Here is an 11444-nt window from a genome sequence, read left to right on the forward strand (position 1 = left end):
AATATAGGAGTTGAAGTCGAACATGCAAGAACATCGTCTGATTACCAGTCAATGATGAAAACTGTTAACAGACGCGAGAGGGACCACCAATAATGACAATGGTCCTCAAGGTACTATAGGTACAATCCACGGCGTGCGAATCAATGAGCTGGCGTCGAACACCCGCAGAATCATTCGATCGGAGGCCAATGATGAAAACCTCGCGTCGAACACGAAGAACCTGCCATTGAGGCATGCAGGCTCCAAGGCACTGAAGGGAGTCTCTAGATCAGCTTCCTGGATAATGAGCTGAAGTCGACAGGAAGTGACCTTGATCAAAGGTGGGCCATAGTGTTTCCCACATCATTAACACGAGACAGAGGAAGAATGTTGTGGTGAATCAGAAGTATGTGAGGTATCAGAGGGAGGTTGTAATTCTGCAGAGGTCAACTTCTCTTGAACATATCGGCGGCATGACAGTGGACTTGGCAGTATTTGACATCAACGGATCAAAGGTCATGGTGACGAGGCAATGAGTAGATGAGAGGTCAAAGAGGATCACCCAAACCCATGGAGGCTAGTGTAAAACAAGATTAGATGCCCCCACCCAGACACGAATGCAGACGAGTGCCATGTTCAAGAGCGACATACTGCCGACACGACAATAATTATGGATCCATTTTCCCCACCATTTCTGGCGAGTACCCCGATTATTTTTAACAAGCTTGACGGGGATAGCATATGCTTGTGAGCGTCATTTCGACGGAATCCGACGTCATTAAGTTTTAACGAGTCTGACAAAGGAAGAACTCGGCGTCTTTTCCTGTTTAGAGAGTCTGAAAAGACAGCAGAAAAGTAAACTCCAGGGGGGTCCTTTTTCGTAAAGTTGTGTCTCTCGAGCCCGAAAAAGTATAAAACAATGCTCGAAAGAACCGCCCGACCAGTATGATCGAGGAGTACTTTTCGTAAGTAGTGACTTCGACCCGAAAAAGTAGAAAAGCGGTCAGAAGCACGTCATTTTGGAGCCAATTACGAGTTCGAAACGACAAAAACCCGGCAATCTTTTTTAGTTTAAACGGTCGAAAAAAGAGCTTTAAAGGCGACCACCTCTTATTTCTTTAACGAGTCGAGAGGGGGACTCGGCAATCTTTTCATCTTTAAACGGTCAGAAAAGAGCTGAAAGCAAACCTCCATTTTTATTCTCTTTAACGAGTCAAAAAGGGAAAAATACTTGGCAATCTTTTCACATTTTACGAGTCAGAAAAGAGCTTAAAGGTGACTCGTCCTAGAGGAACGAGTGGTATAAAAGGTAGCAACTGGTTCCAGCAATGGTGGAACTGCTCAAACATATAATGGTCAAGAGGTTGGCTAATAAAACCACTCATCGCTGCGGTTCCTCAGGAAAGGATAAACAACCAAGTGAGAGCATATGATCGGCCAAAGAGATGGTAGCAATGTAATGAAACAACCAAGGCTCATCTAGCAGAATTCAGCGGATAAAAATGGCAATCACGAGATGTAAATCGGGTATGGGTTCATTTTTACACAAGCTTGAACCATGGAGAACTCTGCTTGGATTCGGTTTCATGTTTACACAAGCTTGAAACGAAAAACTATGCTTGTTATAAGTTCACATGCCCCCAGCATAATAACGCAAATCAAGGTACATGCCCCCCAAGCTTCATTGCATTCAACAAAGTGGATGGAATGAAGGTTCACTCTCGAGATCGATGAAAGACTCGACTTGTATTTTACGAGATCTTAATCAAAAGACTCGATTTGGAAAGGGAGGTGTTTCATTTTTTAATGAGGTTGACACAGTAAAAGAACTATCCTCATAACCCTTGTTTCATTTTTTAATGAGCTTGACACAAGATCAGGAACTATGCTCGGGACACTTTGTTTCATTTTTTAACGAGCTTGACACAAGACAAGGAACTGTGCTCCAACCAAACCTAGTTTCATTTTTTAAGGAGCTTGACACCGGAAAGGAACTATGCTCCAACCAAACCTAGTTTCATGTTTTAAGGAGCTTGACACCGGAAAGGAACTATGCTCCGACCGAACTGCATCATAAAGAACAGGAAGTCGCTGCTTCCAAGAGTGTCACTCCCGATGGAAGGACCACATCTTGGAAGTCAGGACCCAATGCCCCCAGGACACTATGCACGACGGCGTCATCACTGGATACAGGCACGGGATAGGTGGCCACGTAGTTGATCTGTGGTGGGGCAGATACAACTGGTGGATAAAAACTAGGAGGGGACGACAACGGCGCAGGAGGCATCAGGGGATTAACGAATGACACTTGATCGATAGTCACAATTCTTCCATCGTGCGGAAAGAAAATCACACGGAAAAGCGAAGAAATGAGGGCCCCCATGGTGTAAACATAGTCGCGACCAAGGAGAAGACTAAAGTCTAAAACACCTTCGGTAACCAAGACGTCTATATAGACGGTTTTTCCTCCCAAAGTAATAGGGAACTTTGGGAGAACTCCTAGAGATGGACAGGCTCCTCCGTCGAAGGCCAACAGATTCTGAGTGACTGGCCCAAGCTGCGGGGAACCTAAGGCTTGCCAAGTAGTGTACGGCATAAGACTGACAGACACCCCTTCATCCAAGACAGTGCCAGGTACTGCCTTATCACAGGCATGTACTGTGATCTGGAAAGGCATATGGGATGGAAGGCGACCGGCGATCAGGCGATTCCAATCAAAGGAAGCGACCAGACTACTTGGTGGGGGAATCGTATGATTACCCCCATGTGCTAAAGGAATCGAAGGAGAACCTTCGGGAGCAGCTGGGTTAGGAGAGTCATTTCGGGACTCAAGAGAATCTGAAGAGACGAGAAGAACATGGGCGTGATTCTCTTCCGAAATAGAGTGAGCGAGCGGCGGACTCGAGTCGACACTCTTTTCGACCAATGGTTGGTCTGGAACAGGCTGGGGGCAGCCAGGTTCGGGAAGAGGGGCCTGGACAAGAGAAGAATTTGAAGCAATCTCTTTGTCAGCAGGGGAACGATCTGCAGCTACAGAGAGACGTTGATAACCAACAGGAAGTTGGGGTGAAGGAGCTGTAAGACTTTCCAAGACACCGGAGGCTTTATCCATGAGCGGACAAAGGTGAAGGGGATGATTCCCTTCACAAAGTCTACAGGGGATTCGAATCTTCCCTTTCTCCTTACCTTTGTGAGTCGATAGGGGAACATCGCCGTGAGCCTCAGTGGACGATGAGGGGCGGGCCGAATCACGAGACCATACTTCTAAGACCCTGGGGATGCCAGGACAATCACGAAGAAGATGGTCCCCCTTGCATAATCTACAAGGAAATTTGACCTTCCGCGGAGGAGCAGAAGGTGGCCCGACTTCAGGTGTACTCGGAGTAAGAGCTGTACTTCTAGCCTCTCCCTTGGGAGCCTTCTTCTTCTTCGTCTTCTTCTTCTTCTTCTTAGCCACCGGGTTACTCGAATCGAGACTTTCACCAGGCGAAGTAGAAGATGAGGACGTAGAAGTAGGCATAGAAGGGGAGAGGTCCACCTTAGAATCAACATGATGTTGTTCAGGTGGAGGGACTGATTGATCAGACGGTGAGACGGCAGGGACCAAAGAGGTTGAGAACAACCAAACTGGCAACCCAACAGTTAACCCTGGGAGGGACAACGTTGCCATATAAGGAGCACCAACATTTCCAAAAGGAGCGAAATGAGCAGGGTTCCCGTCAGAGGGGATCCCTGGGTTGGTGAACCCTGGAAAAGTTGCCATCGAGAACGAAAAGAAGCCTACTCAAGCTAACTCAAACAAGATCTAACCGGGTAATGTTAATCGCAGCTAAATAAGTTTTAAGACGCAAGGACACAACTTGACCTTTTCATGTTTTAAGAGTCAAGAAAAGGACAAAAAGGTGACTCTAGTCGCCTTCGAATGTTTTGTGAGCTCGAAGTGACAAACTGCTCAAGTGAGCCTTTTCTTTTAAGGAGTCCGAAAAGGATCAAAAGTGACTACTCTGGAGAGACTAGGCAAAGGGTTTACCAAACAAATCCGTAAAACTGCATATACACCTTGGCAGTTATATGGAAACCAAGGACTTCCCGTACGACAGTCAATCTTCTCGAATGCTGTGTTCGGTGCGTTACGGCTTGTAAGGCGACAGACACGGCTTCCTGTGGATAAAGGATGATAACCTAGTGGGGTCTCCCCTATATACGCGACGGTACGTGGGAGCTCGAGTCCGTGCTAGACCACTATCGAGTCACAAAAGGAGGAATCACCCAACCGTAGTGTGAAACAACAGTGACTAGGTTTAACGACGCCGGAGCACATCTCTAGCCTAGACCTCTAATCAGTGAGCGTTATGTTCCAATGCGTTTTTAAGTTCATTCAGTTCATTTTAAGGTTGATCTTCGATTAAGTTTCAATTTCCAGGTCCTACCGTATGTAATCTCTCGCAATTCCCTAAATGCAAGCTATAATGAATGAAGTATCCTTTTCTTCGATGAACACCTACCTATGGGAGGGTAGAAATATCATTCCCAAACCATGACAAGCGAATGCAAACACTAAGAAACACAATGCATCAATACACTAATCTCACGATGCATCGATACTACTAATGAAAGATTTAAATTTTGCTTTCAATTTCTCAAACATGAAAATTCGTAATGCAAATGCACTTTCACTTTCGTATGCTAAATGAATGCAATTTTTTTTTGTGAATTCAAGAAGACAAACAAGCAAGTGTGAACTGATCGATCCAAACAATTGTGATCTATGCTTGGTAGTGAAGAAATCGAATCAACATAAAAAAGTGGTTCAATAATCGACACTAAAAATCAACCAGCAACAAGTAGTGAAAAAGCCTCAAGCAAATCAATAAGAGGGTTGTGGATGAACCTTGAATAGACAAGTAACCCAAGCAAATGGTTTCTCGATGAAACTTCTAAAGGGCTAGGTCACATGGTCTAAAAAACACAAGACTCACTCGAATGAAATCAAAGAGAGAGTGCCCCTAACCAAAAGTAATCAAAACAAGCTAGTGAGAGACAAGAAACAACAGGGGATAAGAAAGATTGATGAATTCAGGAGATAAAGTTATAAAAACAACTTTTCAGGAATCAGCGCAAGTTACACACTGAGAACCCGAGATGATCACAAATGTCAACGCAATTTTTACACAAACAACCAGAGATGTCAGCGCAATTTTTACACAGACAACCCGCGATGGTCGTGGAAAAACACCTATTTTCCGTGATGATGCGATTTTAGGAGTCGTCGCGGGAATTAAGCTAGCAACCCAAGATCATCGCGGGTAAAAAGATACCAAGTGGCACTGACATCATGACTGTACACGTCTTTCCCGCGATGATTCGATTTCCAGGATCGTCGCGACTGTTAGGCGTAATTACGCGATGCACAGGATGTTGCAAAAGGGTGAGCGCGATGACAGCGCGACTGTTAAAATTAAATCCGCGATGGAGCTCAAAAATAGTGACAGGCAAATCAAAACTCCCAAATCAAAACAGCCAATCTTTCAATCAAACAGGGGCATTTCCCAAATCAACCCAGGAAATGCAAAAGACTGATAATTAATCCCCAAAACTTCAAAAGAGACCAAAACAAAAACTCAAGGCAAGAATGAACAAAAAGGGACAAAGGCCAGCTCCCCAGTGGAGTCGCCAAATTGTTGGGAGAGGTAAATCCCCTCTACGGATAGAGGCAATCCCTACTAGCCCAGAACGGGTCTAGCAACAATCAGTCAATGCTACCATGCAAGTTCCTAATTGCAAATAAAAGGTAGGCAATGAAAACGTACTTGGATTCCAACGCTAATGTTTGATGAAGAGACATCGCCCTCGCTCCTTCGCTTTGGCCGGTCACAATCCTCCACGATCCTCGTGAATAGACACCTGCACACACGAAGAGAAACATGAACACAAGCGTGAAATATAATAAATGCAATTATACATCAGTCAGAAAGGACATAACTCACATTAACCATTATAAAGACAAATGAGAGTGGAACCATAATAGTAGTCATCTATTATTAATCAATAACAAAGAAGAGTACAACCAAAGTTCTGATGTCGAATCCTTCTCAAGAGGGTCCAGCCAGCAAGTCTCTTAAGCATTCACCCTTGGAGGTAGATCTCCCAAGACAAAAAACTCTCTCTCACACAAGTTTACACAAAAAAGCAACACTTCACAACCTTCCTTAAGCTCTCTAGCAATCGCACACTTGTCACACCAACTACCTATCAAATTCACACACTAGCAGCAACACTCTAAGCACTATCAATTCCACACTGTCCAAACTAGCTGCTCATGGGAATGGTAGAGGCTTAAATAGGAGAAGGAGTCTCCATGCATGGTGGGAGGATGAGCTTATCGCCAAGGAAGGTGGCTCAAATGACGAAACAGACATGCCAGAGAAGGGAGGGCGACATTTACAAGGCCAACGACCAGGTCTGGAGTCATCTGGAAGGCTGGCTGTTAGAACAAACTCGTCCAAACTGGATCAGCGCGGGTCCATAATTGCAGTGGAGCGCTGACATCGCAGCTGAATAACAAAGAAGGTCATGTCAGCGCGATTAAATATGAATAACAAACGTGCTAGCTCATGAAATTCGATCAGCGCGGGAAACACGTGTGCTTCCGCACTGGCAGCGCATTTGGTCTGTTATGGAGCGCCCATCAGCGTGGTTATTTTGACAAAAGTCACGATGATAGTAAAACTTTGGCAAAGTGGGTCATTTGGCAACATTAGAGAGCATGAGCATGATTAATTTGAACTCATGACACAGTAGGAAGACTGACAGGGAGACAATGACAAATTACTGTGTAACAGTGTCCACCTTTACCAGCAACACCTTTTTATCCTCAACCATTTCCCTCACAAAGTGATATTGAGCATCAGTATGCTTTGTCTTTGAATGATAAGCAATATTATTTGCAAGAAAATTTCACTTTGGCTGTCATAGTCTATCCTTATATCTCATTGTACTAATCCCATACTTGAACACAATCTCTACAACCAATTTGCTTCCTTGCTTGCATGAGTGATTTTCATGTATTTTGCCTCTATAGTTGAAAGTGCCACTACAGATTGTCTCTTACTCATCCAACTGACTGCACCTCCAAATAGGTTAAATGCATACCCACTTGTAGATCTTCTTTGATCCAAATATCTAGCCCAGTTTGCATCAACAAAGCCACAGATGTGCAAAACTTTGTCCAATCTTGGTCTTCCTTAGTAGCACAACCATAATCACTAGTGCCATGCAAATACCTGAAAACCGCTTCATTATTGTCCAATGCTCCTTCCCTAGTTTTGACATAAACCTGCTCAATACTCCGATTGTATGCACAATCTCTGGTCTAGTACATACTATTGCATACATCAAGCTACCGACTGCACTTGCATATGGAACACGTAACATGTCCTCTTCCACTTCTTGTGTCTTGGGACACTGTTCAACAGATAAATTTACACCTACAAGAATAGGAACCTTTACCAGTTTACTATACTGCATATTAAACCTCTACAATATTGTCTCGACATACTTCCTCTGGTTTAACCAGGGCTTCCTCTTTGCCTGATATCATTTAATTTCCATGCCCAAAATATAGTTTACATCACCATGATCTTTCATGTCGAATTTGGAGGACATTGGGTCTTCAAATCTTGGATAATTTCTTTGTCATTCCAACTAGCAATATATCATCCACATACAAGACCAGATAAATAACATGGTCACCAATTAATTTAAAATACACACAGTGATCTGCTTTGCTTCAGGTGAAGCCAATTCCCTGTATAAATGTATCAAATTTCTGATACTACATCCTTGGTGACTGTTTTAACCCATACATATACTTTTTTAACCTGCATACCAGTTCTTTCATACCCTTCACCGCAAACCCTTCAGGTCGTTGATGGGCCTCCAAATTGGACATAAATTAAGGCCCATTTGAGCATCCTTCAGCACATTAAAGCTCTTTTTTTGAATTATATAATGTATTTCTAACTTTAATATGTTCATTAGGAAGGTTTATGGATAATTGTATATTTGTGCCTAATATTATTTATTTTTGTGGAATATTATGAGAATATTGGGCAAATTATGGAGATTTGGAGGAGGAGATAATATAGGGACCTGCTTCCTACAATAGGAGGATCAATATTAAATAATAAATCAATATGATATTATGGAATTATGGCACATATTCCAAAACTCCAATGATTGAGAAAATCTAGGAATGTGTTCCCTGCCATTTAATGCAAATTCCTAGTATTGGGAATGAGATCCACTGATCAAGGGATTTTGTAGGGGATAGCTTCCTCCTTTCATGGGGAATTATTCGTAATCATTTTGTATAAGTACCAAGTCGAATTTTCCTCTAGGGGTGGATTTTTCTGAGTCTTCTTGTTGACGAAACTTGTATTTTTGCAGCTCCACTGTCATTTCTTACAGGGATGTAATTGTATTGATGGAAATAATGAATATTGGTGCCATGTTCAACTTCTAAGTCATGGTCGTCTCAATATTACTCCGAGATTCCTTGGACTTAGCTATCACAAGAGCCTCAAAGCCCTTTTGTACCATTTACTTTTCTTCCTTTCACTTCTTATTCACACGCATCTCTTGTTCTTATCTTTTTTCTATTTTTGCATTTAGTATTAATGATTTATTATTGTAGGATTGGGTTAAATGGTTGAAGTAAGTTATTTTATAGGATCAAAAGCATCATTTCATCATTTAAATAGCTTTGGAAGACCATATTAATCATTGATCTACTTGGATTAGTTTTCTTATTCCTAAATCTAGATTTCTGGAAGTCCCTTGTGGCAAATAACAATAAATTTCTGCTATTTTTTTAGCATGCTAACGAGATTCAATCGAGTTGACTCCACTTGAATTATATCAAAAAAAATATTCTAGTTAATAACAAAAATCACCCCATTGCATTTTCACTTGATTAGGTTAGGAATTTGATAGATTTACGAGCTCACTAGTTCTCGAATTTCTAGATTTTAGACTAGTAATTTTCTATTATTTTTTAGCATTGGTTAACAAAGGTATTTTTGAGTGATTCCACTTGGAATGAAGACCTAAGACATCGTATTCAATAAATAAATGTTTCCCATCCACTTTGAATTTGATTTTCTTGGTCATTCAGTGAATTATAGTTTCTTGTAGTAACTTTGCAGTTTCCTGTAGTAACTACAAGATCTCCTGTAGTAGCCTTCCAACATGTATATACTTGCCCAGATTCGCTCAAGAAGCTTGGTTATTGTCCCTTAGGGTTGAATCAAGACCCCTAGGCTCTAAATAAATGATTAGGGAATACTAAAGACCACTTAGGACTTGCCTCTTTACCCATGCAAAACATTTCAACAATTTGGGCTAATCGACAAATTTATGAAATAGATAATACAATGATGATTTCCACATCCAATGAACTCTGTTAATGGACCTAAACTCTTTGAAATGTAATGAACTTTTTCTACCAACCGAGCTTTGTATTTCTCCACCCTGCCTTCTGCATTCATCTTCTTCTTAAACACCCATTTGCAGCTAATGGGTTTCCTTCCAGCCGGCAACTCCACCAGATCCCAAGCCTTATTTTCGTGCAAAGATGCCATTTCATCAACCATAACCTCTTTCCATAGTTTACCATCATCTGAATCTATTACTTACCTGACAGTTCTGGGATCATCATCAGTAATAGATAAAGAAAATTTTGAACAAAAAGCATATGGACTATACCTTTATGGTTGACTTCTTTCTCGAACTAATCTTCTCACAGCTGGAGTTTGTGGCTCTTCATCTTCTCATTCCTCTTCTGTTGTAGAGTATGATTCTTCCTCCTTTAGCTCAAACTCTATCTTCTCAGGTTCCTTTGGTAGGACTTCATGTTTAATAACATCTTTCACCTCTCTAAAGACCACATCTCGATTGTACACGACCTTCCTTGTTTCTGGGTTCCAAAGCTTATAACATTTTAAACCATCCTTATACCCAATAAAAATGCACCATTCAGATTTACTATCCAACTTTGTTCTTTTCTCATTTGGAACATGTACATATGCATCACATCCAAATGCCCTCAGATTTGAAAGAGAAGGTTTCTTACTAGTCCATACCTCTTGTGGAGTCTTATCCTCCAATGATGATGAAGGTGATCTGTTGACCAGGTAACATGCAGTCTCCACTGCCTCTGCCGAGAATTCCTGTCCTAACCCAACACCACTGAGCATGCTTCTTTCCTTTTCCATCAATGTCATGTTCATTCTTTCTGCAACTTCATTCTTTCTTTCAAATTCCTTCTTGCAAAACTCTCTATTTTTATCTGTCCTCAACACCTTTATCTTCTTCTCTGTCTGGTTTTCCACCAGAGCCTTAAATTCTTTAAACCTATCAAAGACTTCAGATTTCTTCTTGAGGAAATATATCGATGTATTCCTTGAGAAGTCATCTATAAATGATACATATTACACAGACTTACCAAGTGATGGAACTGACATAGGTCCAAAAACATCACTGTGCACAAGCTTTAATATTTATTTTGCCCTCTTAGCACCAAAGGGGAAAATCACCCGATTCTGCTTCCATATACACAATTTTCACAGAAATCAAAATCCAGAGAGATATTGGACATACCTTCTTCCATACCATTACCATGAAGTATTCGAAGGCCCTTCTCTCCAATATGTCCAAGCCTTTGATGCCATAACATGGTATTTTCTCTAGAGACCACTATATTTTGTAGGAATTTACAGGGTAAGTTCCTCAGAAAGAATACCAAAAGGACACCGCTCACAACCAGATCACAGATCAATACACCAGTATTTTTGACGTGGTTAAAACCCTCAAAGTGCAAGGAGGGAAACAGTCCACGACCTGTCCCAACGTGGGTACTACAGTCAATTTATTAATCAAAGAATGAAAATTTACATAAGCTTCTCTCATGCACGGATTACCCGAACAATGACCCTCCATGCGCTTTAAATAGAACTCATGGACCAATCGGGTGTCAAGCCACGGATCAAGTGTCGGTAATACCGAGGTGAGAGTGAACCGTCGGATCACTACATATCGTGACCGTCGGATTGTAAGTTACAAAATGTACAACGGTAAAGAAACACACTTTACCTAACTCTAACCTAACTCTATACTAGACCAAGTTGAACTTAACTATATCCTATGTGTCGGAATATCCTAACATCCCCCCTTAAGAACAACTTGGGATAGGATTGAAGGATTTACAAATATGACACAATAGGAGAAGGAAGGAGGCACTAGAGCCTATCCCCCCTTAGTGACAACTTCCTGAACTCCAAGCATATATCGAAGTTTAGTGAACTTCGCCTCTGTGAGAGCCTTTGTGAAGATGTCTGCAACCTGATCATCTGTTGGACAATATTGCACTTCAAGAACATGGTCATGAATGAGCTTTCTGATGAAGT

The sequence above is a fragment of the Pinus tabuliformis genome, chromosome J (genome assembly GCF_031772625.1).
Source record: "Pinus tabuliformis cultivar Carrire ecotype Pingquan chromosome J, CPIR1, whole genome shotgun sequence".
Classification (NCBI taxonomy): domain Eukaryota; kingdom Viridiplantae; phylum Streptophyta; class Pinopsida; order Pinales; family Pinaceae; genus Pinus; species Pinus tabuliformis.